This window comes from Stegodyphus dumicola, chromosome 2 (genome assembly GCF_044657685.1).
Source record: "Stegodyphus dumicola isolate Sdum_Otavi_A_Nest chromosome 2, ASM4465768v1".
NCBI classification, from domain to species: domain Eukaryota; kingdom Metazoa; phylum Arthropoda; class Arachnida; order Araneae; family Eresidae; genus Stegodyphus; species Stegodyphus dumicola.
The window spans coordinates 118,036,718-118,063,586 of NC_140769.1; the positions used below are offsets into that span (position 1 = coordinate 118,036,718).

Below are 26,869 nucleotides of genomic sequence, written 5' to 3' on the forward strand. Positions count from 1 at the left end.
TTCAAATCCCGTGCCTGTGTACTAAAATGAAAGTCTTGAAAAGAAGTATTCAGTTTTTTTTTTAGCAATTTGCATTCTTATTATTAGGATATTAATTTTAAGTATTATGCAGCTGTGCTGTAATTTATTGTGCTATCAAGTTTTTTATTGCATGATTTTATATTTACAGACCTCATTATTTTTATTATGATTTTTGTAATCTTTTAGATAGTTGACATGAATATTTTAATATCATATTTACTCACGTATTTGATCACTTTTTCCTTCCAATTTTAATTGCAAAGGGGGGAAATATGCAATGTATACTATTTCTAAACAGGTGGGTTAAATGATAAATACATCACATTAAAAAGCACACATAAAACAACATTAATATTATGTTTGCAAATGACTTTTCAGTTTCAATAATGTTCTTTTTACTCATACAAAATAATTTATTATTTGTGCATACATTTTGCACTGTTACCTTAAAACAAAAGTTTCTAAATCTAATGTTGAAAAAACTAGGGGTAAAAATGTATGTGGGTAAATAAGATATTTTAAAGAGTAAATATATTTTTCATTTCTTCAAATAGTACTGCTTTTCCTTTTACATGATCTTAAACGTAAATTTTGAATTTATACTCAATTCTTTTAGTATCAACATTTTATGTTACATTACTTCAAAATCTTTGTCTTTATCATCTGTTATAACTGTGGTTATGCTACAGTTATAACAGATGTTAATATAAATTAATATAAAAAGGAAGGATATTACATTGAGAAAAATTTGTTTTCATCAATGTAATATCCTTCCTTTTTATATTAACTGTCTTTGGTTGGATTAACATAATGGCCCAAAAATTAAATTGCAGACTATATTTTGCTTTATTTCACTTTTTATGGCTATGTATATATTTTCCCCTCAATACAAATAAAATAAATATACTGGCGTATTTGAAAAGGCATTAATTTTTTAAATGATTTACATTTTCTGAAATTGATTTAATTTATAGCATTTTGAAAAGAGAATTTTTTTTGCCGTCTTTTATAAAGGTTAAATTTTATAATCTTTCCTTTATAGCACTTACCCCATCACTCATATTTTAAATATAAAATCTCCTTGTATTGTTCTGTAAAACTTTGTTACAATTTAACTAAACAGCCTGTCATATTTTATTATTTTTTGTGAATATTAATGTCAAATTTCTTAAACATATTTTCATTTTTCTCACCTTTGCGTAATTCTACTTACTTTTAATTTTTTTTTAATAGGAATCAGTTATTACATAAAAAATTGTCAAGAATTCTTTGAAACAGAAATGTATGTGAAAAGTTTCAATCAAGTGCACTGCTGTACGGTGTGTAATTATAATTCTCGAAATGTACATAATGTTCGCCGTCATATATTAACACATACAGGAAAGAGGCCATATCAGTGTCAAATATGTAGGCAGAAATTTCGACAGAAAATTCATTTGAAGGTTCATGTAATAATGAAACATCGTAAAAATATATGAAAATGGATATTAACAGGTGATGTGATAATTATTTTTTAGCATTTCGTTTGATTTAGAGATTTTTTTATCTTTTTCAAATTGAATTAAAATCTTTTGTCTAATGGTCGATTTTTGAATAACTTATTATAATTGTGTGCACATATGATGCTTTAACTCTATGAATGCATGTGTTAGATTCACCAGTGAAGTATTGTATCTACCTAGCATAGGACCTAGGTATCTACATAACATTCCTATCATGATTTACTTTGCTGTTTGTTTTGATAACAATCAAATTATGAAAAAAAGAAATAACTAAAAAAATATCTTAGAGAATGAATGACTAGATTAAAATGACCATACCATCAGTGGGTTAAGAAATGTGTCTAGTTTTTTTTTATTTATTTTATTTTTTAAAATTTATTTTAGAATGCTATTTCTAATCCTTTAAATTAAAAAAAAAAAGAGTTAGTTTAGATTGACAGAGATTTTTCAATGAAATTAGTGAGAGTGATCTGACATAGGTTGCTCTTCTTTAAGCAAAAAATTGTCCAGTTAAATATTTTAATATGTTTTTTCCTGAATGAAGTTATGATTAAGTAAATTTAAACAAATATATATATATATATATATATATATTTTTTTTTCAGATTGTTAAAAGGTTGCATTTTTAAAATTTAGTATTTTGCTTTGTGTGTGTGTAAATCGAATACATTTCTGTATGATTATTTCATTTGAAATTCACACCTTGTTCAAAAAATTCAGTGCTCTTATTTTTTTTAATTGTAACATATATTGCCTTTTTTATGTAAAATGTATGAAATTTCTGTGTGATAGCTGCATTTGAAACTCACATTTTGTTTTAGATAATTTGTCTTTGTCAGATAAGAATTTGGTGTTCTGAAATATGCAGGAAAATATTCCAAATAGCTTAGATTTTGTATACTGTGACAAACAAGACGCATTAGAAATCTAATTTCTTGGCTAATTTGTAATCAGTATTTGAAATTTTAAAATGAATTAATTATTTTGAAATTTCTTTCTTACGGCTAATGTTTCTTATTTGTTTGTAGTTTGCTAAATTTTGTTGTGAGGATGTACAATCAAAATATTGTTCTTTAGCGTGTAAAGGCAACATCTATAGCCAACATACCATTTGTACCATATCATACATCAACATACCATATGTAGTAACATACCGTACTTACATGTGTAAGTGTATATTCTATTTATGATGAAGAATAGAGGAGCTATCTATCTGAGATTCCTTTTGGATTATTTAATTGTCTCAGTTTTTAATTATTCTATGATGATATGAAAAATCTGCTTTTCAAAATAGCTATTGTCCATGTTAATTCTAACTGAATCTACCATTTGTAATTTCTGAATGTATCAAAATTTTTGCAGCACCATGTGTCAGTTAGACATATGGTGCTTCAAAGAAGATGGTATTTGAATATGGTATATTCAACATTCATTCAGAAACATATGGTATTTGAATGCAAAGTATCTGCCCGTTCAGTTCAAAATCATACTTCCAGCAAATTTAATTATTAAATTTTTTGCATCAGTTGCTTTCTCTAATTATAATAATATACATGCATGAAATCATTCCAGTTGAAAGTAGCAAATAATGCTGTAAATGTACAAACTTGTATTAAAATGTGCATTTACTCGTATCATTAAGGCTTCTTCAGTTTCGTTTCTTTAATTAAGCTACAATAACACGCCCAACAAATATTAATTTAGAAGTCAAACAACAAAAATCAGCGTTATATTTTCAAATTTTCACAGGACTAGTTTCGATGGTTTTACTGAATCATTATCCTCAGCTGCAAAAGCGCAAATGAACGAGATAAGATTAATGATTAGATAAGATAAGAAAGTCTGGTCAGGAGGTAAGCTACTGGTGCCATCTGTTGATGAAACCAGAAGTAAAAAATAATTTCTTTAAAGGCTGAAAGCAAAGATGGATTGGAGTTAGGGTCGTTAACTAGAACAGAAATATTTTTTGAATGTGAAATGCCTCTAGAAAACCCAGTTTACCAAAGGAAGATATTTATTGAATAATTTTGGCATCAGAAAAATTGAAAGTGTGATTTTCGGACCAACAATGTTGAACAACAGAATACTTCTGTGTTTCGTTTTTTCTAACATATGCCTCATGTTCCTTAACGTGAAATGTTAAGGCTTTCTTAGTTTGGCTAATGTAAATTAAACCACACTGGCAAGGAATCCTGTAAATACCCCAGGAATTCATATCTGGAATGGGGTCCTTGAGTATGGAACGTGGAATTTTTTCCGAAATTTCGGAATATTAGGTACTACACCGAAAGGGAGGGCGCTTCATGGAAGATGTTTTAAGGGAAACTCGCTTCTATGCATGTTGCATAAGAAGAAAACATTGAATACGCTTATGCAACCAGCCCTTTCGCCAGGACTCGAATCCTGGAGTAAACTGCCAGTGTTCTGTGCCTTTTATCGCTCGGCCACTGATGGGCCTTTGTTAAGGACTTTTTACATGAAACCGGCCCATATATACCTTGTACCTGTGTACGTGAAGGAAATAACAGAAGCTTTTTTAGCTGAAACAAAGAATAAAACCTTCGAGAACCACCAGTATATATCAATATCACTGATATGCCATTACGTCATATTCAGTTGATCGAAGGTATGACCTCACTGTTATCAGTATGGAAATACGGGTACAATTTTCATATAAGAAAGAAGTTAAAACAAAAGGATACATATGTATCTATATTTTAATTAATATTCATTTTGATTATCTAAGAAATGAAGAGTAAATGCTAATTTAATGAGAGATTTTTTTTAAAAGTTAAATCTTAATAAATTCTGTAAAACTGTAATTTAATACATTTTGCTTTGTTGCCACGTTTTGGATTTACAAATATTTATAATAAAAGAAATATAGAAAGCAAATATATAAGAGTAAATACTGCTGATCTCACAGAAAGTCCTAATTTTATAAGGGGAATTAGTCTCTTTCCATAAAATAACCAGTAATTGGAATATTATCATGTTTCATCTCCTTCGTATTTTTGAATAAAACTTCTATGCTGAATGCGAAAGAAAAATATAAAATAATATAATATTTGAATTTAAATCTGTGACTTTCAAGTATATGCAGGCTTACCCTCATTTACATATGTATATACCATACGCAAAGGCATATTAGTGTTAGGTTACGTGAACAGGGCAAAGCACACAGGAGGGAATGCCTTCGTGGATCACATTCTAAGGGAAACTGGTTCATAGGTTACAGGGAAGGAAAACAGGCATGCAGCCATCCCGTTTGTTGAGGTTCAAGTCAAATTGCCAGTGTTCAGTGATATTAACCACTCGACCACTGATAGACTATATATCTATATGCATGTTTGTCATATCCACATGCGTGTAATATGTACGTTATACACGTATGTGTGTCTGTATATATATATTATATACATATATACATATATGCTTGTATATGTCTATATGTATGTAATGTATGTGTGCAAGTGTATAGGTTGATTAAATATACATAAATCTTTTTTTCAAATTTCTGCCTAAAGGTAGGCCTTTTTTCTCCCCCCTTTTTTGGTTGTTATTTTCAAATTTGTATATTTGATATGATAAGTCACAGGTGTAATGGCTGCGCTCGAATTAAATTTTATATCTATCTCAAGTCTGCTAGTGTGATAAATTTCAAAACAATTTACATAGTCCAACATCACATTTCTTGCATGAAATTGAAGTTCCTTTCCTAATTCTGTTTTTAGTGCAAACTACGCAACGTCTCTGAACTTTCATTTGAAATGGCTAGTGTTGGTCGTGGTTGTTCGTTGAAAGTTTCCTTTTAACCGATTGTGGCGTTCTAGGCGAGGACATTACCTTTAGTTCTTGAGCAAAATTTTTCTGAACCATTTGATAAATGAAATTCTCTTTAAAATTCTTATGTTTTACCCCAGGATTTTTTATCTTGAACAAAATGAAAGCATTCAAAATAGACAGGTCTAGTAAGTGAGAAAATTTTTTTTTTTTTTTTCTGGTCACTTCAGAGTTTTCTGGCCCAAATGTGTAGCTATTAGCCATTCGGTTGATGAGATCTACATAACCCTTATTGGCATTGCAACTAGTTACTACGTCTGGCTTTTCAGATCCAGATTTTAATTCTCGGGATAGATTATGCATGTTGCTCAGCATAAAAACTTCTCGCTTATCCTTCCAGCACGTACCTACCATACCCTGTGAAAATAATTCTCTGCATTCACCTTTTTTCATTCATGGAGAAGCCAGATTCTTCGGATAATATTTTCGATTTGACCTAAGGATACCACAGCTGTTTATTTCAGACTTACGGTGAAGTTCAAGAAACAATTGTGGGAACTGTCACTGGATTCAACAAATCCAGTGACAGTTCGATGTGCAGAACATTTTTCTCCATCACCTAAAACTTTATCCTTTCCCATATACACATGCATGATGAATGTATAACCATTTTTATCTGCAAGTTTGTAGACTTTAATACTGAAACGTTTTCACTTTTTCGGGATGTACTGGCGTAAGATTACTCGAACTTTAAAAGCAACGATAACTTCATCAACCACAAGTTCTGTAGGGTCCTATACGTCTTTGAAGCCAGAATTTAATATTTCAAAGACATTCAGAATCTTCCACATGTGGTCATACTAAAAATCTTTATTCGGTGCTAATTTATTATTAGGAAAGTGAAGAAATCGAAGAATGTTTAGATATCGATCTCTTGCCATGGCTTTACCAAAAAACAGGGTTTCGATCAACTCATCAATCGACCAGTAGTCTTTTAAATTATCTTTATCTTTATGCCCCATAAGCAAATATATTTTCTATTTATATATTTTATGCCCCATAAGCAAAATCAGAGTTAAGAATTTCCTTAGCTCCGATGCACTCACATTTTTCCCATTTCGCGAATCAGCTGTTTTAGAAACGCTTTCAGTTAATTTGAAAAACTCCTCGGCATATTTATTTGTTTCGAATGTTATGAAATCGAGTATATGCATTTCAAATACGCATTCAAAAAAATCAATTTCATTATCGCATTCTGTAGCATTTTCTTTTAATGCGTTTAATTCCTTTAAAAGAATAGATACCTATTTTCATCGAAATATCACGATCAACGCAATTTATGTCTTAAGTCTTCCAAATGAAATTCATTAATATTTTTTCCTTTGTCTGCGACATCTTCCGAAACAGACTGAAATTCCATAAAGGAAGACACTTCTTTTCCTTCATCATTATCAGTTTCACATTCAGAATCACTGTCACCAAAAGCTTCATTATCAAGATCTTGAAGCAATTTCTCGATTTCTTCTTGAGTTAAGTCTTTTTTTTTCTTATATACATAGCAAAAGTAAAACACATCCAAGTATTAAGCAGAATTTTAAAGAGCAAGTCAATCATGCAAAAGGCAACCAAAGAACATATTGGAAAACCAGATATCCTTTGACCCAGCTGAAAAATTTTGCCGTGAGATAAGATTTAACTGCTGAGGGAAACAAAAGGGAATTTACAAAAACAAAAAGTTGGGAGGCGCGAAGATCATTGCATAAGGGAGGTTATTCGGACAATGACTATCATTGCACCCTGAAGGATGGGGGGGGGGGAAGAATTTCTCTGGCCGATATTTCAGCCACAGCCGTCTTTTTGAGACACTGCGGCTCTGGTGAATTCTTAGGACACCCGTCTTTTAAGCGTTAAACAGTTACCAAAATCTTTCCAATTAATATATTGCAGTAGCCCATTGTTCTGAGCATTAAATGGTAAGAAAAATCCTTCCAGTTAATATATGGCCGTAGCCTATTCTTTAAAAAAATGTTACAAAGGTGTTTTCTTTGCAATAGTCATTATTGTATTTCAAAATGGTAATATTGTATTTGAATGCAGTATAGGTAATTGTGTATTAAAATATTGCCGTTTTATTTTTTGTTTTATTTTTTAAAATCAATATAAGATATAGAATATAATTATATGAATATATAATTATCAATATAAGATTGAATATATATTGATGCTTTAAGTCTTTATTCTTTTGTGGATGTACTGTATCTCACTAAAGAATTATTCTGTGGAAATTTTATTTGCAGTCTTTTAATTAACAGTTTATATATAAACATTATTTATATGATTATTTTGTGTTGCAAATTGGTGTCTTTCTTTCCCCTCCCTTTTTAAGATACTGTCATAAAAATTAGCATTTATTTTAATGCACTTGTTTGCATCTCCTTTTTTATATAATCATTCATAATAATGATGCTCTAAGTTTCGGATGGCAGTTAGATAAAATTGAAAAAATAGTATTATGTATTTTTCTTAAAAATTGAAGCAAATTTATTATAGTGTTGTAATGTAATTATTCCTAATTCATGGTCATCATTCAAGAAAAATGTAATGTTTTACCTCATTAAACGTCAAGTTTTAACATCATTTATCAGCGTGAATGTTATTCATTTTCACTCCTTCAGTGTGTTTTTATGTATTAATTTGCCATTTTCTTTTAGTTTCTTAGTTTCTGTTTGAATAATTGAATCTTAAACTTAGTAAAGAGGAAAATAAATTTTTTCAGCTTCTTAACGCTTGGTTTTTCTTTTATAGGTATGAGAAATATCAGAGCAGATGAACAGTTTATTTTTTATGGAACTGAAAAAACAGCAATGGGAATCACCATATATACTTGCATGTTTTGTAAATACACTACTAGATATCTAACTCATGTCCGTCGTCATATGTTGATTCATACTGGACAAAGGCCATTTAAATGCATAGTATGTAATAAATCTTTTAGGCAAAAGGAGCATTTGAAAAGTCATATTGTAATGAAACATAATCTAAATTTTGTGCCTTGAAGAGAAATTTTAAATTTGCTGTCTCTTTCAAATTAACAGCAAGAAAATTCTTGACCTGATTTGCTGTTTATGAAATGCTATTATAAATTTCTTCATACAACATTTACTAACAGTGTAAATTTAACATATTTATTGAAATTCATATCATGGTTTTTAAGAGCAATTGAATATTCAAACAATTGTATCTTAAAATAAGGTCTTTCAATATTTCTATTAGTAATTAAATAATTTTATTTTCCCATTAAAAGAAACTGTAATTTAGGCCTCAATTTCTAAAATTAAAAATTCCAGCAAGACTAAGAGGAATTGTGAAAAATTAAATAAATTAACAAATACTGAATATTTTAAATAAAAATATTTCGTGATCTGTTTTATATTATTCAAATGTTAAATTGTTACAAATATGCCATGTGTATTCAAAATCGTTCTGAGATAAATTTTTAAGGAATATAAATATAGGTGAATATTTATTTTAGTTCTGAGAAAGAGAATCTTTGTCCCCTTTCGTCTTCCTTCAGAAGCTTCTTGAAATAGCAGCACCGTTAGCTGTGACCTGAGGATCAGGTTAATTACTTTGTTCCAATTTGACTTTAGGCATATCACTGACCAGTATAATAGATGCAGGACTAAATTGAATTTACTCAGCTAGACATGGCTATTATAACAATAGTTGTGCAGTATTTATACAGTTAAAGCTCAGCTATCTACTGTTCAAGTAACTGGAATATTTTAAGAATCTCTGAACCCCCTGAAAATTTAAGCAAACTTATAAAGCCATTATAAATCATGTATAGGACACTGATGCTGAATAGTATTATTTAATGCCAATATTAAATAAGTATGATGTCATAGGACAATCGTAAGATCTTCACTTTTTGTTTTATGTAAAGCTTATTAATTCTCAATTCAGTTTTGTTTTTAAGTTAACTGCTATTTATCTGTTTTGCACTCAAATTTTGAAAAAAAAAAAAAAAAAAAAAAAAAAAAGTTAGAATTTTAGTGGAGCAGATGTAGTGGAGTGCTTTCAAAGTTGCTGAATCCTAGTATGGAAAAAATTGTTTTTATTAGGTGGTTTGTGGGTACAACAGGCAACTGTGTTTAAAAATAGAAAAAAAAAAAAAAAAAAAAAAAAAAAAAAAAAAATGGCGGAAAAACTTATGATAAGCAATTTAAGTTTTTTTATGTGATGTATATCTAACTTGTATCTGTTGATTATTTAATTGAATAAAGAATGATCTTTTCTGTTCTACCTTTGCTGGAGTGACTGGTGCAAGTTTTGCAACATATTTGACAATTTTCATGGTTGATGGCATTTCATTATCTGGTAAGATGTTTTACTTTCATCTGATTGAGCCCTACACAATATTAATGTGTAAAATTCATTTTTTAAATCATGTTATTTTAAAGTTAGGCTTTTAATATCCAAGTTGATAAGAAATATGTTGATAGCTTCAATAATTGTAGACTATTAATTCCATTCATTTGGCTTTTCTACCATGAATCGTATTTTTTGTATGCTCTACTATAGAATTTTCTTGTCCTGTATTTTCCAAGCTTTTAATGTATATATATATATATAATTTAAGAAAGGAGAACAAACAAAAAAAGACCTTTGTGGTCAAGGATTTTTGCACATTGAGCTGCAAAAATTAGAAAACAAGGTAAAAAGAATATTCTACATGCTTTTGCTGAAAAGTCGGTGTGATATTGTGGTTCCGGTGAATAATTTTAACACAAGTTAAAATAAAGTTCAATGAAAAGTGTAAAAACAAGATAAATGAAATTGTCATGAGAGTACTAAAAAATAAAAAGTGAATTTAAAACTTAAATCAAATTGGAAGTAATATGTTGATTAAAGTTAAAACTATCTTAAAACATTTGAATAGAAATACAAAAGTTATATAAGACATAAGCAAAATTACAAAAAGCGGTAAATGGTAAATTAGCCTAATTTTAATCTCATCGTGGACTCTTCAGGGGAAATGCATAATGATTTTCGATTCCAGCGAATTCCATATTATGTGTCATCAAATCAGAAGAATCAAGACTGTACATGAAACTTTTTGATTATTTAACTGATAAAATAACCTAGATAAAAACTTTAGTCTCAATTTTTCTGTTTCATTTCCCGACGCATCCGCTTGTTAAAAGTAAATGGTAAACACATTAATGGTGTAAGGAAAAATTATACAAACTGGCCTGGTTAGGCAAATGTACAAAATAAAATAAATAGCGAATTGCTATTAGTCAAAAATACAAGATTTTTAGAGAGGACCTACTAGCTTAAAGAGTTTAAACTTAGTAAACTAAGTAAAAACTTAAAAATTAAAACTAAAAGTGAATTAATTTGGGTCTTGCTATGACCAAAAATTAAAACAAGGGAAAGAAAAAATTTTGAAAACAGACCTTGCTCAACGACAACAACTGTGAAGAGCGATGCTTTAAAAATGGACATATGCCTCCAGAAAAGATAAAAAAGAAGCTCACCAACAAGGTGTAATGACGTAAAAGGGGAAATAAAGGTCATGAAGCAACAGCCAATTAAAAGTGACAGACTGTTGGCACAACCTGACTCAGAATGAGGGGGTGGTTAACAGTTGAAGAAGGAAGAAATTTGTTCAAGATGGCATCTTGCTTGATGCAAATTCCATAAAGTTGGGATGAGGTGAAATTCAAAATGGCTAATTCCAATAAATGGTAAAAATTGGCCAAGAAATTGGAAAAATACAGTAAATTGTTAATTAAAATTGTAATTCTTCAAGCTAGAGGGCTTTTAAGCTACTAAAAATAAAAAAGGCCCATAAAATCAGTAAAAGGAAAGGTATGGCCAGCAAAAGCTTAAACATCTATTCAAGAATAGAATTTAAAGTACTGAGCCAAACGTGGAGAGTAAAATTGAAGTTGCGAGAGGAATTAACTTTACATTGTTACATTAGATCATTTGAATTAGCCATCCATTAACTACCTTCCCAATGGGATTAAGTAAAAAATTTCATTATCTAACTCAAAAAGTCTAAAAGAATAGGTAAATGCCAGCTTTTTTTAATGACTGTATTTGGAATAAGGTTGCATTGTAAGATATTAACAAAGTAGAGAACTTCTTCTTGGAGGTGTTTTGTAGTATTACAAATTTTTTTAATTCTAAGAAGTTGTGCATTAATTGTATTGACAATGACCCTTTTAGAAATATTAGAATTCCAGTTAGTTAATTTTAGTGTAGGAAAGTTGAAATCTCTGCGTTTATCGTATATTTTTAAAAGATTGTAATTCAGAATATGTAAATCAAGGTAAACTACATATTTTGAACTGTATTAGTGGTATTTAGCTTGAGGCAAGATGGGTAAATATTTGCTTTTTCAATTTTGTTGAAATTGTTCAAGGCAATTACATCGTCTGTATAACGAAATATCTGTTGGTAATATTTTTTATCTTCAATTTTAAGTGGACGTACAAAAATAAATTCTTGTGTGAATAGGAATAATTCACAGATTGCATTTGAAAAGTTGCCGCCCATAGATATACCTTGTATTTGTTTAAAGATGTTATTAAATTGAATATAATTGTTAAAAAGTACACTTGTAAGCAAAAGTTGCCAATCTTCAGTTGGTAATATTGTAGTGATCTTTGGAAATAAATTAGGGAGAGTAAACAAGCTACTATCAATTTCTTCAAGTGGTAAAGTAGTATAAAGGTTCTCAAAATTGTAGCATTGGGTATGTTCTATTTTAAGTGAATTTAAAGTCTTAAAAATTTGTTCGTTGCATGAAATCATCCAGTTGCAATGTTGACCTTTAAAATCAGAATTATTGATAACATCTCGAATGAGTGGAAGTTTAATCTATTTCCTGTAAATAACTTCTGGTACTGTTAGCTATGTATCTGAATTTAACTGGTTTTTTATGAAACTTTGGAAGTGCATAGAAATTTGCAATTCTGTTATTAAATTTGTTGGGATGGATTTTAAGCCTTTTATGAAGCACTTTATTGAAAAGTATTTTAGTGCTGCTAGAGACTTGTTGATAGGTGCAAGTGCTATGTAACTCCTTATGCATAAAGTCGTAATAAAATTTTTTTCATATGGCACTGAAATTGTTACTAGCTTAGTCGATTTTGGTGATGATAAACTCTCTTGTAGCATATTAATTTGAGATTCTGGATGCCTCTTATTGTGGATAATGCAGAGAGAAAAGACATGAATGCTTTTTAATCACAGCAGATGGTTATAGATGGTATTGGCATAATTATGTAATAGAAGGATGAAACTTGCAGACAAATGTAGCCATAGGGACCACATAATTAATTTCTGGATAAAACAGTTCTTGGAACTGATATTCTGATTCAATAGCATCATGGGTGCTGTAGGCATCTCACATTTTGGAAACTTAACCCAATTTCAAACAGTGGATGATACAAAGAAGTGACCCATGGGTGTTAGCTGACACCCATGAGAAAGGGGAGGCTTCTATTGAGTTTTTATGGAGGAACCCCAAGAAAGCATAAGAGGTCTTCCACCCCATTTTTCCTGTCTCCAAGTCTCTTGAGGGAGCTTTTGACTCACAATTACTTTTACTCACCAGTACCTTTTAAGTGCCCTTATGTTTTACAGTCTACTCACACACCAACATCCAAGCCTTCTTTTGGCTTTGACTATAGGCCTGGTGATATGGCAGCCAGCTTCATAAACCACTCGATTGATTAGGACAGCCTTTGTGTAAAAATTGTTAATTATTTTAATCATTTTTTGACTAGGCAAGGTAACAACATTTAATAAAAGGCAAAGGAAGAAGAGGGGCATTGTTTTGAAGATTTGTTTCAGAATTTTTTGTTTTCTTTTGTCCTTGCTCCCATACATAGAAATATCTCATTATTTAAGACACAATAACACACCGAACAAATACTAATTCAGAAGTCCAACAACAAAAATCAGTGTTTTCAAATTTTCACAGGACTAGGTTCGATGGTTTTACCAAACCACCATACTCAGCTGCAAAAGCACAAATGAACGAGATAGTACAAAATGATTAGATAAAATAAGAAAGCCTGGACAAGAGATAAGCTAGTGGCGCCATCTGTTGATAAAACCAGAACTAAAACATAATTTCTGTAAAGGCCGAAGGCAAAGATGTATTGGAATCAGGATCATTAACTAGAACAGAAAGATTTTTTTGAAAAATCTGGAGGACTTGATTTTCTGGAGGTATTTCATATTTAAAAAAATCTTTCTCTTCTAGTTAACGATCCTAATGTGAACGAGTGTGAAATGCCTCCAGAAAATCAAGTTCTCGAATGGACATGTCCATTGGAGAACTTAATTTTTCAAAAAAATCTTTCTGTTTTAGTTAACGATCCTGATTCCATTCCATCTTTGCCTTCGGCCTTTAAAGAAATTTTGTTTTATTTCTGGTTTCATCAACAGATGGCGCCACTAGTTTATCTCTTGTCCAATCTTTCTTATCTTATCTAATCATTTTGTCCTATCTCGTTCATTTGGGCTTTTGCAGCTGAGGATGGTGGTTGGAAAACCATCGAAACTAGTCCTGTAAAAATTTGAAAACGCTGATTTTTGTTGTTTGACTTCTGAATTAGTATCTCATTATTTGTTTATATCTGTTGTATTATTGTATTGAAATATAAACGCATAAAATGTTTTGATATATTATGTTTGATTCTGTGCTTTTATTTGGTAAAGTAGATATGTTTTAACACTCCTTTCTCCTTTGAATTATATAGAAAATTTTTGTATGTTTTCCACATTTACCATTTAATATTTTGTTGTATATAATGGATATTTTTCACTAAAAATTATTAATTAACTTTTTGGAACTATATAATTTGGTAAATAAATACTTTTTTAAAAAACATTAAAACTATCTAACTGCATGAGTGATTCGTTAATGTATATGTGTACAAATAGTTTAAATTTTTGTGTAAGAATTTAAGTGGTTTCTTCTTCTTTTCTTTCTCTTTTTTTATAGGTGTATAGAATTTTTGTGACTTTTCCTTCATTGATTACATAATTTATTTTACTATTTTCATTATTGTGACTTTCTTTCACTGTGTTATGAATAAAAAAGATCTAATCATTTTCCTCCCCTTATTATTATTGATGAATTAAAGCAGGTTGATATTTTATTAGTATATACATATGTACTAATTTGGTTATTACTATTTTGGCATGTGGTTATTTCTGCCAGTGTTTTATTTAAATTAATTTAGAATTGACTAATTAATTTTTTTACTTTAAATGTTTAATTCCCATAAGTTTTTGCAAGCCTTATTATAATGTAATTTAAATTTATTAGTATATTTCTGTGCATAGAATATTTGAAAGAATTTGGCAAATATTTTTTGCTGCTGTTTCTTAGAGAAGTAAGTGTATAATGCTTTTATCTTATGAAGATGCTACTTCTCACCTCTCTTTTTTCAGTTATAATTATTATACCAAAATTCACATGAAATAATAGTGTGTAAAAAATAACAAAAAAAATGTAATAGCTATTGAAATAAACACTGGGAAAGCATTTTGGCTTTCAAAACTATTTTTGAATGATATGTAATATTTTTAGATTATTATGTTAATAAATACAGCTTGGGTAAGTTAATGTTTTTGAAAATTTTAATGGTTAGATATAAAAGCCTATTTGAGCTATATGGCAATGTTTTCTTTTTAGTTCTTTGATTGTTTACATTTCACAAAGTAATATTTGTTTATTGTTGCTTTATGGATGTTGGAAAAAAGATAGACACACTGAGTTATCAATGTTTTTTGTTGTTACTGTCTCAGTCTAAGTGAAATGCCATGATAAAGGCTGTAATATTTCTATGTAAATTTTTTAAGAAAATTTAATGTATTTTGGAAATTTTAATCATATAAAACCTCTGAGCATTAGAACCGGGTTTATCCGGTCATCAGAAGTTTTGCTACTTGGTATATATTAGCTTATAATTTAAGATATTTTGCTTTCTTACTTTCTTTAATAATGTAAATATCATCTTAATGAATGTAAGTTTATGAAAATGCAGACTAAAATAAGTAATTATACAAACTAAATTAATAAATGCTGTTTAAATACTGGTCTTCATGACAAATCTACAATCCTGTGCCACTCAGAGGCTTAATAAAAATGCATTACAACTGTAGGACAAATAACTCCTTACTAATAGTTTAACACAGTTCACATGAGATAATGTGAAGGGAAAAGTCTTTAATACTTTAATATAAATTTGCTGAAAAAAGAATTTTGGAAATTATCTTAAATTACAGTTTTTGTCTTATACAGGTAATTATGATTTCACCTTAGCTACTTATATTATGGCCAAAGGTCTAATTCAGTTAGTACTTTCTCTTTTCAGGTACAGTGTCAAAGTATGTTCCTGTTTTTTTCTTATTGCCTAAATAATATGTATGCTTGAAGATGTATGACTTATATTTGTATGTAAGTTATCTCCTTTTCGATAATTCAGTTTTTTAATGTCTGTGAAGATTATTACTTTTTGTTATGCTTAAGTTAAGCAAAATTCTCTTATTTTATTAAATAAAGATTTCGTAGTTAATTTTTTGACTTATGATTCTTTAATGAAAACTGCGCCTGAAGAAACTTACTCATTACGCCTTCAGTGCTAATGCACAAACCAACATTTTTTTAGAATTTTGAACAGCCAGCCTATCTATAATTAGATAAATTCTTGCAGGCATTACTGGTTACGTATTTTTAAGCTTAAAAATTCTTTAATCTTAATAAATCTTAATTAAAATAGTGCTTAATCTTCTGGAAGTCTTCCTCTCCTCTCTATGTGTGTGATTCTGAGTTGGATTGGGAATTAATTTAAAGTATATGATATTTTAAAAAGACAAATCCATAATATTTTTAACCATGTATTGTTTTTAAAGTAAAAATTTTATATCCTTTTTAAAAAATTAAGCATATGTGATAATTATAAGCAAAAATATATATGAATATACGTTGTTCAGTTTGTTGTCAAATTAAATGTTCAGAATCATTTCTGTGTTGAAATAAACTGTGTGTTCTTCTTATATTACCTTTTAACTTTCATTTATATAACTTGTTTTCAGTACCTATTATAAAGATAAGCCTCTTTAGCTTATGTTCACTCTAAATTCCGTTTTATCATATTTTATCTGGCAGGCCAGTGAAATATGGTCTTTTGAGACTTTGTGCTAAAGATAATATAAGCTGTTTGCATTTAATGTTATCAAACAAGCTAAAAAAATTAGCAGTTTATCTGATCGTACAAAGTTGTAATTGGTGAAATGTATTTGCTCAGCTCTAATTTGATCTTATTTGGATACTTTGTTATTTTTTATTTAATTGTTCAAATTTATATTCACTTTGGCTGTAGAAAATTTATAGAATTGTTTTAAGAAGTTGTAGATGTGTGTTATGTGTGTGTGTGTATATATATAGAGAGAGAGAGAATTAAAAACTATTTTTAACAATTTTTTTAAAAAAAGATTATCGTATCTTAGGAAAAAATTACATAGGGCATTAAAATTTTTGCTAGGCAAAATGAAAATGCATTTTATTTTATATTATTATTGTTATAAAAGCGGGAAGAATTTTTGGCACATTTGATTTGAAAATGGAAATGGAATAAAATTATTTTACAGTGTCAAGTAATACAATAGGAAAAACAAATAAAGATTATTAACTATTCTCTGCTTAATGCTTCAAATGGAACTTTTCAAGGGATAATTATTTAAAACATTAAACCTGCATAATTAATGAGTGCAGAACACACATTTCGTTCTTCGTGCCACTTTAAGATCCAAACCGCTTGTAACAAATTATTCAAAAATGTTAAATAGTGTTTCTTTATATCTCAAGGTATTATGAAACTACCCTGACATATCCTTGGCTTTGACAAGTAAATTGCAAATATTTCTATGGGTTCGTGAATTTGGAGTGATTAATGGCAACATTTGATGAAGAATGAAAACACAATTTACTAGCAGTATTTCACAGGAGAGTTCCAAAGACACATTTACAGTTGTTGAAAAACTACGACAAACACGCTGAAACAATCAGCATCACAGCCTCCAGGCTATAACGGGGAAGAGAGCTTCATGGCAAAGCACTAGAGTACATACAGCTCCTGACTTGGTTTGGTCATTCTCGGAACTCAACATAACTTTCGAGTCTCTCATGCTACAACTCGACGATGCACCAATTCGCGATACACTGATGAGACACCTCGACGCTAGATTCGCGATTGACTGCTACTCTGCATACAGACAGGGTTTGTATAGCTTTTTGGCTGCTTTCAAGAACATTCTGGGCCAAAACAATAAGAATTCGTTCTAGAAGGTTCTCCATCCGTATATGGCAGCAGTTCTCAACCTTTTAATTAATGCGTACCATCTAAACAAAAATTGAAAAACCTTAGTATCACCATTACATTTTACAGTGATTATTTTTCAGTTTCTCAATAAAAATATTAAAAAAAAATATTTTCCCATTTGCACAGCCTATTGGCTATTTGTATTAAGTAAGCACATGTAAAGAATACTAGATTGAAAATTGTACCATTTCAGTTACCAAAATTTAAGCTATAATACTTTAATTCTAAAATTTTAACCTATGTGTTATTCGTATTAAGTGTGCACACATAAAAAATGTTAAATTGAAAATTGGTTACAATTTCAGTTACCAAAATTTAAGTTATAATACTTTATCTAAAATTTAGCTTCATTCTAACCATAAATTAGAATCCAGTTTTAATTTTATTCTGTAATTATTTTTCAAATATAACACGGAAGAAAATTGTTGTTCACACAATTAGGTTGTGCAAAAATGCAGCAAAAATTTAATAGCTCTATTTGAGATGCCTTTAAATTCTTTTTCTTGATTCAGCCAAAAGTTAACAAGTGTGTTATTTTTGAAATCTTCAGTTAGAGTTTGATCACAGGAAATTTTTATCGACTGTTATTTTTTTTCCCATGAGATTTTTGAATTTAATAGTTAAAAATACTCTGTTTCTTTGCATACCACTGGTTGAGAATCGCTGGCATGTTGCCAAATGGGCGATTTCATGCCAAATCTGGAAACCCTGCCTTCCTTATTTTCCATTTCTGGCAACCCCAAACCTGCTTGGAAGCTATCTTATGGCAGCTGGATATTTTGTAACAATATTTAAAAAGTAATATAAAAACATTCTTAATTGAAAAGCAAAATGGATAGATCCATAGCATAGCAAATCGAATGAAAAAGCAAAATGGGTCTGTTTTAAAAAATGGAAATACAGATTACTTGTATTGTTTTTCTAAGGTTATTTTAAATTTTAAACTTTGCTGGTTCAGAAACAGACTGTTTTGTTAATTTACTTCTTTTGTTGCATCAACCCTCTGGTGAGAATGCAGCAAAAGATGTCAATTTCTTATTTTATTTTTGGTTTTGGTATATTTTACCTTCTAGTTCTTGCCATTGTGTTTCTGGTTAATTTGGTTTTTGCATCTGATTTATTTCGCATTGAATATGCTATGAATGTTTAATGTATTTTTCTAATTTATTTTGCATTTTTTACATATACACACACATATATTTTTTAAAAACGCTGCGTAATTCAAGTCATGATTACTATAATAATGTCATTTGCTGAATTCTTTGATTTAAAGTGCTAAGTTTTAAAATTCATTTTATAACTTTGTTTGGAAGCAGGAATTCTCACATGTTATGTTTTTTTTTTTTTTTTTTTTTTTTAAGGCATAAAATGTCAGAAGGTGGATGCAGGTCAAGGTCTATATAAAACCAAATAAAAAAAAAAAAAAAAAAAAAAAAAAAAAGGGACATACTTTCTACAACTGTCAGTTTTGTAAATATTCTTCTATCCACCGAACCGTCATCATGTATTTCTTCACACAGGGGAACGACCTTATCAGTGTAAAATATGTAGTGATAAATTTAGACGCAAAGTGCATTTGCAGTTTCATGTTTATAATAAGCACAACAGTCATATTGCAGCAAAAGATCTGTAATATATTTTATGTAGCTTCATTTAAAAAAGTATATATACAATTAATATACATATAACTGCAGTCTGAAAAATACTTCCCCCTTCCCAAGTTTGTTTTCCCTCTTCTCCGGTTTATTTATTTTGCATTTCAAAAAGATATTTTTATTTTTAGTAAAACAGTTCATATTATTTTGATGCTCAGTTGTAATTAATGTGTTATGTTTTTGTACGGAATTATGAATCAGCTAAAATAGTTACATTTGATGATGCCTAACTGTATAATTGCTGTTTCTGTCTTGCATGCTGCCATAGGATAGACAGTAATTAGTGGATAGTACTTTTCCTTATTCATTAAAAATAATTTATTTTCTAATGCTTATACCATTATACTTAAGAACATTTCTTTAAATACCAAGAACATTTTATTTAGCAAACCTGGCATGTAAGCCCAACTTAGAGAATACTTATGATGTTAATATCATATGCAGATGATTGAAATAGGTTGCTTTACTCCATATTACAAAAGAGTTATCATTGTTGAAGCTTTTTTATAGACTACATGTGCATAAATGCATTCCAAAAGAATTTGAGAATATTTCAGATATATCTGCATATTCACAACTGTTTATATACATTTATATTTTTCTCCTAGTTTTTCCTTATTAATCAAAAGTTAAATAAAATAGATTAGGTAATACAGTCTTTTAACAGATTAAACAATTTTTATTTCTTAAAAATTATGTCTATGTTTTTTTAACCTTTATTGGAAGTGTCCCCCCCAGATATATCATAAAAACATCAGTATATTGTTTATTTGTTAATGCATATTTATTATCTAATTACAAATAAATTATTAAAATTATAAATTCATGTAATCAAAGCTACATATCTATTTCATTGTAATAAACAGGTTGCTTATATTATATGTTTTATATATATTATATGCATTTAACCTGGAACATTGGCCTCCATGTTTATGATATATGTCATTATTGTTCCTTGCTTAGGAACTTCTTTTGCTTAATGTATCTTAATTTTTGCAGTAAAAATTACATGTATAAGCAATCAAGCATGATTATTATAAGCACAAGTAGACCTACTTCGTCATTATAGTCAGCAATTGTATAAATCTGCCATTTTTTTAAACTCTGATTGTCCATGGGAAATCATGGATTCAAAAGAAAAATAAACAGTAGAGGTAAAAAGAATAATAATGTGACCTAGTATACTTATAATTAATATGATGCTAAATATAATTTTACTGTAATTTTTAAAACCAGGAACTTAATCATACATTTTCTACATTTCTTGTTTGTTAAAGCATAGCTTATTAATGATAAATAAGATTTCACATTCTCTTTTCCTTTAAGGAATCATAAAATATGTATTTGTTTAAAATTTTCACTCTAATATTTCTCAGGGATAGTAATTGATATATCCTTATGAAATTACTGCCTCCGTTACTTTCAAAAGATTTAGAAACATCGTCATTATATCTTAAGCTAGTAACTTTTTATCAGAAATTAACAAGTTATTGTGAAATCATTGAAATTTATTGGTATCATTTACATAGCTGTAGTTATTGGTAAATTATTCTTCTGTGTTAGCTCAGTTTGTAATTACAATTTTGTTTACATTAAATCTTAATCTTGTAAAGTGATCTGGTATATTCATCAAATTTATCACTTGCGCGTTGATCGTATTATCAAAATATCTATGGTGTATATTTGTTGTCAATCCTATTACATATAAAAATGTTTATTATGAAAATGTGCCTAAATTCATATCCATGGCATTTGGCTTGCTAAAGATGTATATTGTACTTGTTACATTGTATCTATACTTGCTGCGATTAAGTTTGCTATATTTTACTTGAAAATAAAGTATGTGAAACTGTTTTATTCTATTATTTCTAGCATATATTATAATTTTAAAAATTTAACATTATTTAAATGCTTTTGAAAATGTAGTATTTTATTTTTTATTTCAAATGTTAGTTTTCTGTAATATGCGAAATTTTATTTTCAGTGTCCCTCAGTTTGGCAAAAAGCAGATAATTGTTTCTAAAATTCTGTTAATCTCAAACAGTTTTGTATATGTGATTTTTATATAATAATTTTGAAAATTTTTATTTTTCTTTTTGTATATTTTTAATTGCTAAATTATTTTCCCTAGGAATAACTTTCACTAACCAAGCATCATTTCAACTGGAGAATTATGTAAAAAGTTCTAATCAACTGCATCATTGTACAGTTTGTAATTATTTCTCTAAAAATGTTCATCATGTACGGCGACATATGCTAATTCATACAGGAGAAAAGCCATATCAGTGTAATATATGCATGAAAAAGTTTAGACGGAAAGAACATTTGAAAAGCCATGTTATCATGGTACATCAAAATATGTTATGTTATGAGGCATAGAGTTTTTCATTTTGATAATTGCTTGTTTTAAATTCTGTCATTATGATATGCATTTTAAGTGATTTAAAATTTATTTTTTATTACATTGAAAAAGTTGATGTCATACATACATGCACATGTATACATTATTTTCCTCATCTGCTTGGGAATAAAACTGACATGAATTAATTGAGTTTAAATCTTAATTCAGATTTTCACTTAAGTAGACTAGGAAGACGAAATATGATTCAGTTTCCTTAATTGTTGATAATTATTTTGAAAAAGGCTAATACTCTTTGAAAAGTCAGCCTTTTTTCATGGAAAAAGCAATAATTAGCACAATTAATTTTTTAAAAATTATTATATTTTTTAATGTGTTTTAATTGAACAATAACTTAAATGTGTTGAAATAGTTTTCAAATTACAAAAAAATTTTTACTCTACTTTTTCTGAGAAGATACTCTTTCTAATTAATCAATATGTATTTATATAGAATCAAGGGATAATTAAAAATCTTATATCAATACATGTTTATTCTCAATGCTCATATTATTAAAGAAATAAAATAAGCAATTTCTTCTGTGCATTCTAAGAATCTTTAATTAAATATGAAAATTCTGAAATGAAGAAGAAATTCATTGAAAAAGAAATTGATTTTATAAAGGAGAAAATTATTCTTCAAAGGTGCATTGTTAAAAATTAACAAATTTTTTGTGACTAGTGGGAATATTTATTTGTTTATTGCAACAAATAAACTTAGAAAAGATGCTAAAGAGAAGGAAACTCGTGTAAATTAGCTAATGTATCAGGAAAATTTTCAAATTAAAAAGACACATAAATGTTTTGTTATTTATTGTTGCTACAATAATGTTTTGTATTTTTTAATGTATAGTTATACTAATGTACATTATACAGTTATATTATGTTGCTACAAAACATAATTACTTTGTAAAATACATAATTGTTTTTCAGTTTTTAATTTAGTTATGCTAATATTTTAGAATCAAAATCATAAATTATAACTGCTGTAAAATATTCGTAGTGCTTTTTTCATGGATATATTTTAGAAATTAAAAAATATATATATATGTTATTCTAACCATGTAAATCTATTATGAGTAAGGGTATCCAACTGCATAATTTGATTATTTGTAACTAACTGCTCGCCCTTAAATATTATCGCTGCATATTAAGATGAGTTATCTCCTTTCCTTAATCCTTATCGTAAAAGCAAGATACAACACCAAAATATAAAAATTAACATAAAACTTTATTCCTTACAGCTAAGGAGACTTAATACAAAACAACCTATGATCTCTGGTGCTTCAGTGGCTTATCGAAACTTTATATTAAATATTGTCTATTAACTGGGTTATAACTAAAGCAAATAATCTACATGAAACTATAACACTAACTGGGTTAGACAAAGTGCAGCTAACTTTCAACACTTGCAACCACTTGATATGAAATTTGCATATACCTCTGGACTGAGCGACTGTTGCAAAATGAGGCATAAAAGAAAGAATCAGTGTAAAGCTGACTCTTAGTAAGCTTTAAATGATAAGCCATTAATCTTCTTTGAAATGTGTGGGATCTATTATAAATGTAAAATATAAATGTTTCAAGAGATTTTACAGCTTAATGTTAATTAGTTGAAAACTTATATGAAATTAATTTTATTCTAGAATTTGTTGTGTAAGTATTAGTAATCTAATACTAACACAATTATTTAATAATAATCCATTCTATTTACAGATATATTTTATTCTTACAAATTACAAAAGTAAAGTTTAGGTGTAGATAATTGCTTTAGTTTTAGTTCCTATTTGCTTGATAGCTCCTTAATTTTTTTTCATTTGTGGTCCGTAAAGTCCTTAAAAGTACTAACCGTATTTGCCGGCGTATAAGACGCATCATCCTCTAAGACACATTCCCTTTTTAATACGCATTTTTGAAGGATAAAACTTTATTACTAAGCATTATAATTCCTCCAAGTTCTTATGATTTTCTCAGTTGAGGGTGGCTCAATGCCTCTCTGCAACTCTGTTTCCATGTTTTTTAGCATACACAATCACGCATAGCTTGTATGCTATGTTATAGCAATGCCAACATTGTTTTTGAGCCATAATATGTCAACAAATTTAAGAAAACTGAACAGTAGAAATTTCACACACTTAAAAGTCGTTCACAAAAATTGGGAAGTTAAAATGAACCCAGCTGTGATCGTCGATGACAGCACATGTGCATTCACTGAGCTCTACATAACTGTAATATTTCCACACTCTGCAAGGAAACAAGAAAAAAATTTCGTAACTCCAAATAGAGGAAATTTCCAGAAACTAATCTAATCAAAAACTGAGTATCGACGTATAAGACGCACTCGGTTTTTTAGACCTATTTTCAATGAAAAAAGTGTGTCTTATACGCCGGCAAATACTGTAATTTCCATGTGGATATGTGTACTTAATGTCGATGTGTATGAATCTTGTAAACAGTAAAATATTAGAAACAGGAAAAGCAGTTTGGTAAATTAATAATTAGAAAAGTAATTTAGTAAATTATTATGCCTCCAAGAAATGATAAACCTGCTTAATAACTGTTGCAAAGCAAAAGTATTTAAATTTGAAATAAAAATTTCAGGAAATGAAACTAAGTAGATTTAAAAGGTAATTTTCATAATAGTAAAGCAAATAATATCTTGTAATTTTGCCTAAAGTTTCCAAAATTAGGAAGAAGCAAAATCTCTTCCTTCCATTCTTTATTTTGCTGTTTCTTCAATACAGAATTTAGAGTTCCTCAAATTAAGATAAAGAATTTTATGAAAAGTATTCCAGCATTGGGTGGGAGGATTCTTTAAATACAGAGTTTAACTTTGTATGTTCTTCGCATGAAGCAAATTTTCTTATGAATAAAATGTTAACTACTAAATATCTATTGCTTTTAAGTAGAGTATAACGAAATTTAGGGAAAAACTACGAAAAGTTGTTTGTTTGGGCAATTAATTGTTCTGTATTTATTATATTTAATACAAAATACTTTTAACACTTATTTATAACTTTTTAACTATGCTCATAAAACTGAATAACTTGTTCTTCATGAATTTTGCCCATAAAGTTAGGAACATTTTATATTTGAAAAAAAAAAAAAAAAAAAAAAAATATGGAAATTTTATAAAGTGTACTTTTTACTTACATAGAGACTATGTGAAAAGTTATATCTTGCACATATGGAACACTCCACCAGTTATGAATTCATGGATACAATACTTCTTATTAATTTGAAAGAAAATATTGAAATGATAATTATGTATTCTTAATGCTGTTTCTCCAAGTGTTTGTGTAACACAGGAGAAAATCATTTAAATAAATTTGTTAATATTGAACAAAATAACTTTATAAGATGTCAGTATGATATATGTCATGTAAGCTGTTTTAAGTGCCTTGATATTTTTTGTGCTTATACGCAGGCTTTCAAATGAAGTTTTATCCTTATGTCAATTGCTTTTCATCTATGCATATGTGTAAATTTAAACTGCTCATTTGTTGTTCTAAATTTTGTGAAGTTTTTTTACTAATATTTTAATGTTATCTCTGTTAATAAAAAACTAAATATACTTTTTTCATATTTTGTGTTCACTCCTTTCTTTGTAACCTGTAAATTATATTTTTAGATGAAAACAGAATTTAACATTTATTTCTTCAGAGATTATTGAAGATTTCAGATGCTTTACATATCCTAGCAGTTTTCGTATTCTTGTGTATATAGAGATGTGCAAAATATCAGAGTGTTTGAAAAAGGTTCTTAATGCTTTGTTTCCTGAAATATTTGTTTACCAGTAGCTGGATGCTGGTAATGCATCTCAAGTGAAAACAGGTTATCTGCGGGAGTGTTTTGATGGTTCTTCCCATGTGCAAAGCAATATGAGCCAGTTTTCCTTCACAAAGGCGTCCATCCCTTAGGCAGGTAGCCGTCTTATACATTGTCTTATCAATTAACCTAACTTTGTTTCCTGAAATATTTGTTTACCAGTAGCTGGATACTGGTAATGCATCTCAAGTGAAAACAGGTTATCTGCGGGGGTGTTTTGATGGTTCTTCCCATGTGCAAAGCAATATGAGCCAGTTTTCCTTCACAAAGGCGTCCATCCCTTAGGCAGGTAGCCGTCTTATACATTGTCTTATCAATTAACCTAACTTAACCTTAAATATTTGGCAAAATTTCTCCAAAATAAGGTAAAGAAGTTTCTGAGAACAATTTCTGCAATGAATGTGAATAGCTTTCAAAAACGCGAAATTTATTTTTTATTTACCTTTTGTAGAGTAAAATGGCAGTTAGTAAAATTTCACAATATTTTTGTAAATTAAATGTGAAAAGCTGCTTTACGTTTACATGCAAAATTTGCAAAGCTGTTGGGAGGGGGGAAGTTGATCTAGATCACTTTTCAATGCATATTCTTGGTTATAGTTTTCTTTGAACGAAATAACTACTAAACAAATGTAGCGGTGTTAGCTGTTAATAGTTTTGCATTGAGTAAAAGAACACTAGCTTAGTGGTCTGAAGAAAATGCTGATTATCCATATCTCTCTGAATTTCGTGCTTTGAAAACTTTGTACATTTATTTAATTTGGTAGCATTTAATGAATATTTTAATTACATGATTTCTCCACTTATATGAAGATCGTATAAAAATTAAATTTATTTTTTGAACCATTTTATGCCTTCTGTTGAAACTCTTTTTGTAAAATTCTCTACCTTATTTGATAAATTCAAAATTACAAATAGTTATTTAGGATCAATATTTAAGGGAAAAAGCATGTAGCTAATTTTCATTAATAGTCTGTATATATATAATGCACATTGCGAAAAAAGGGGAGACAGTTCTATATCTCTCGTTCTACTGGGCTGATTGACGAAATTAGATTTTCGTTTTTCATGTCTCAAAAGCACGAATAATTCACGTCAAGAATAATTCACTCAGCAAACTTCTTAATTTATAGCAACCTATTTTCCTTTCCTTTTTTTCATTGTAAACAAGTGGGAAAAAAGGTCATAATTTATTATTTAAAATAATTTTAACAGAGTGCGTAAACCACATTTGGCGTTATTATCACTCAAAGCAAATATGCCAAATTTC

At 28.9% G+C, this 26,869-nt stretch overlaps 1 long non-coding RNA gene across 2 annotated transcripts in view; it reads left to right on the forward strand.

Annotated features, from left to right (window-relative positions):
• Window positions 1-1,258: 1,258 nt before the first annotated feature.
• Window positions 1,259-26,869, forward strand: part of LOC118202438 (uncharacterized) — a 43,662-nt gene continuing 18,051 nt past the window's right edge. Inside the window, exons 1-4 of one of the 2 annotated variants that reach the window (XR_015039548.1) lie at window positions 1,259-1,515; window positions 8,112-9,686; window positions 15,716-15,798; window positions 21,509-25,891. This is a non-coding gene — a long non-coding RNA (uncharacterized LOC118202438). Of the gene's footprint in view, window positions 1,516-8,111; window positions 9,687-14,477; window positions 25,892-26,869 lie in introns of those variants that run through there. The other variant, XR_015039547.1, reaches the window with a different exon arrangement.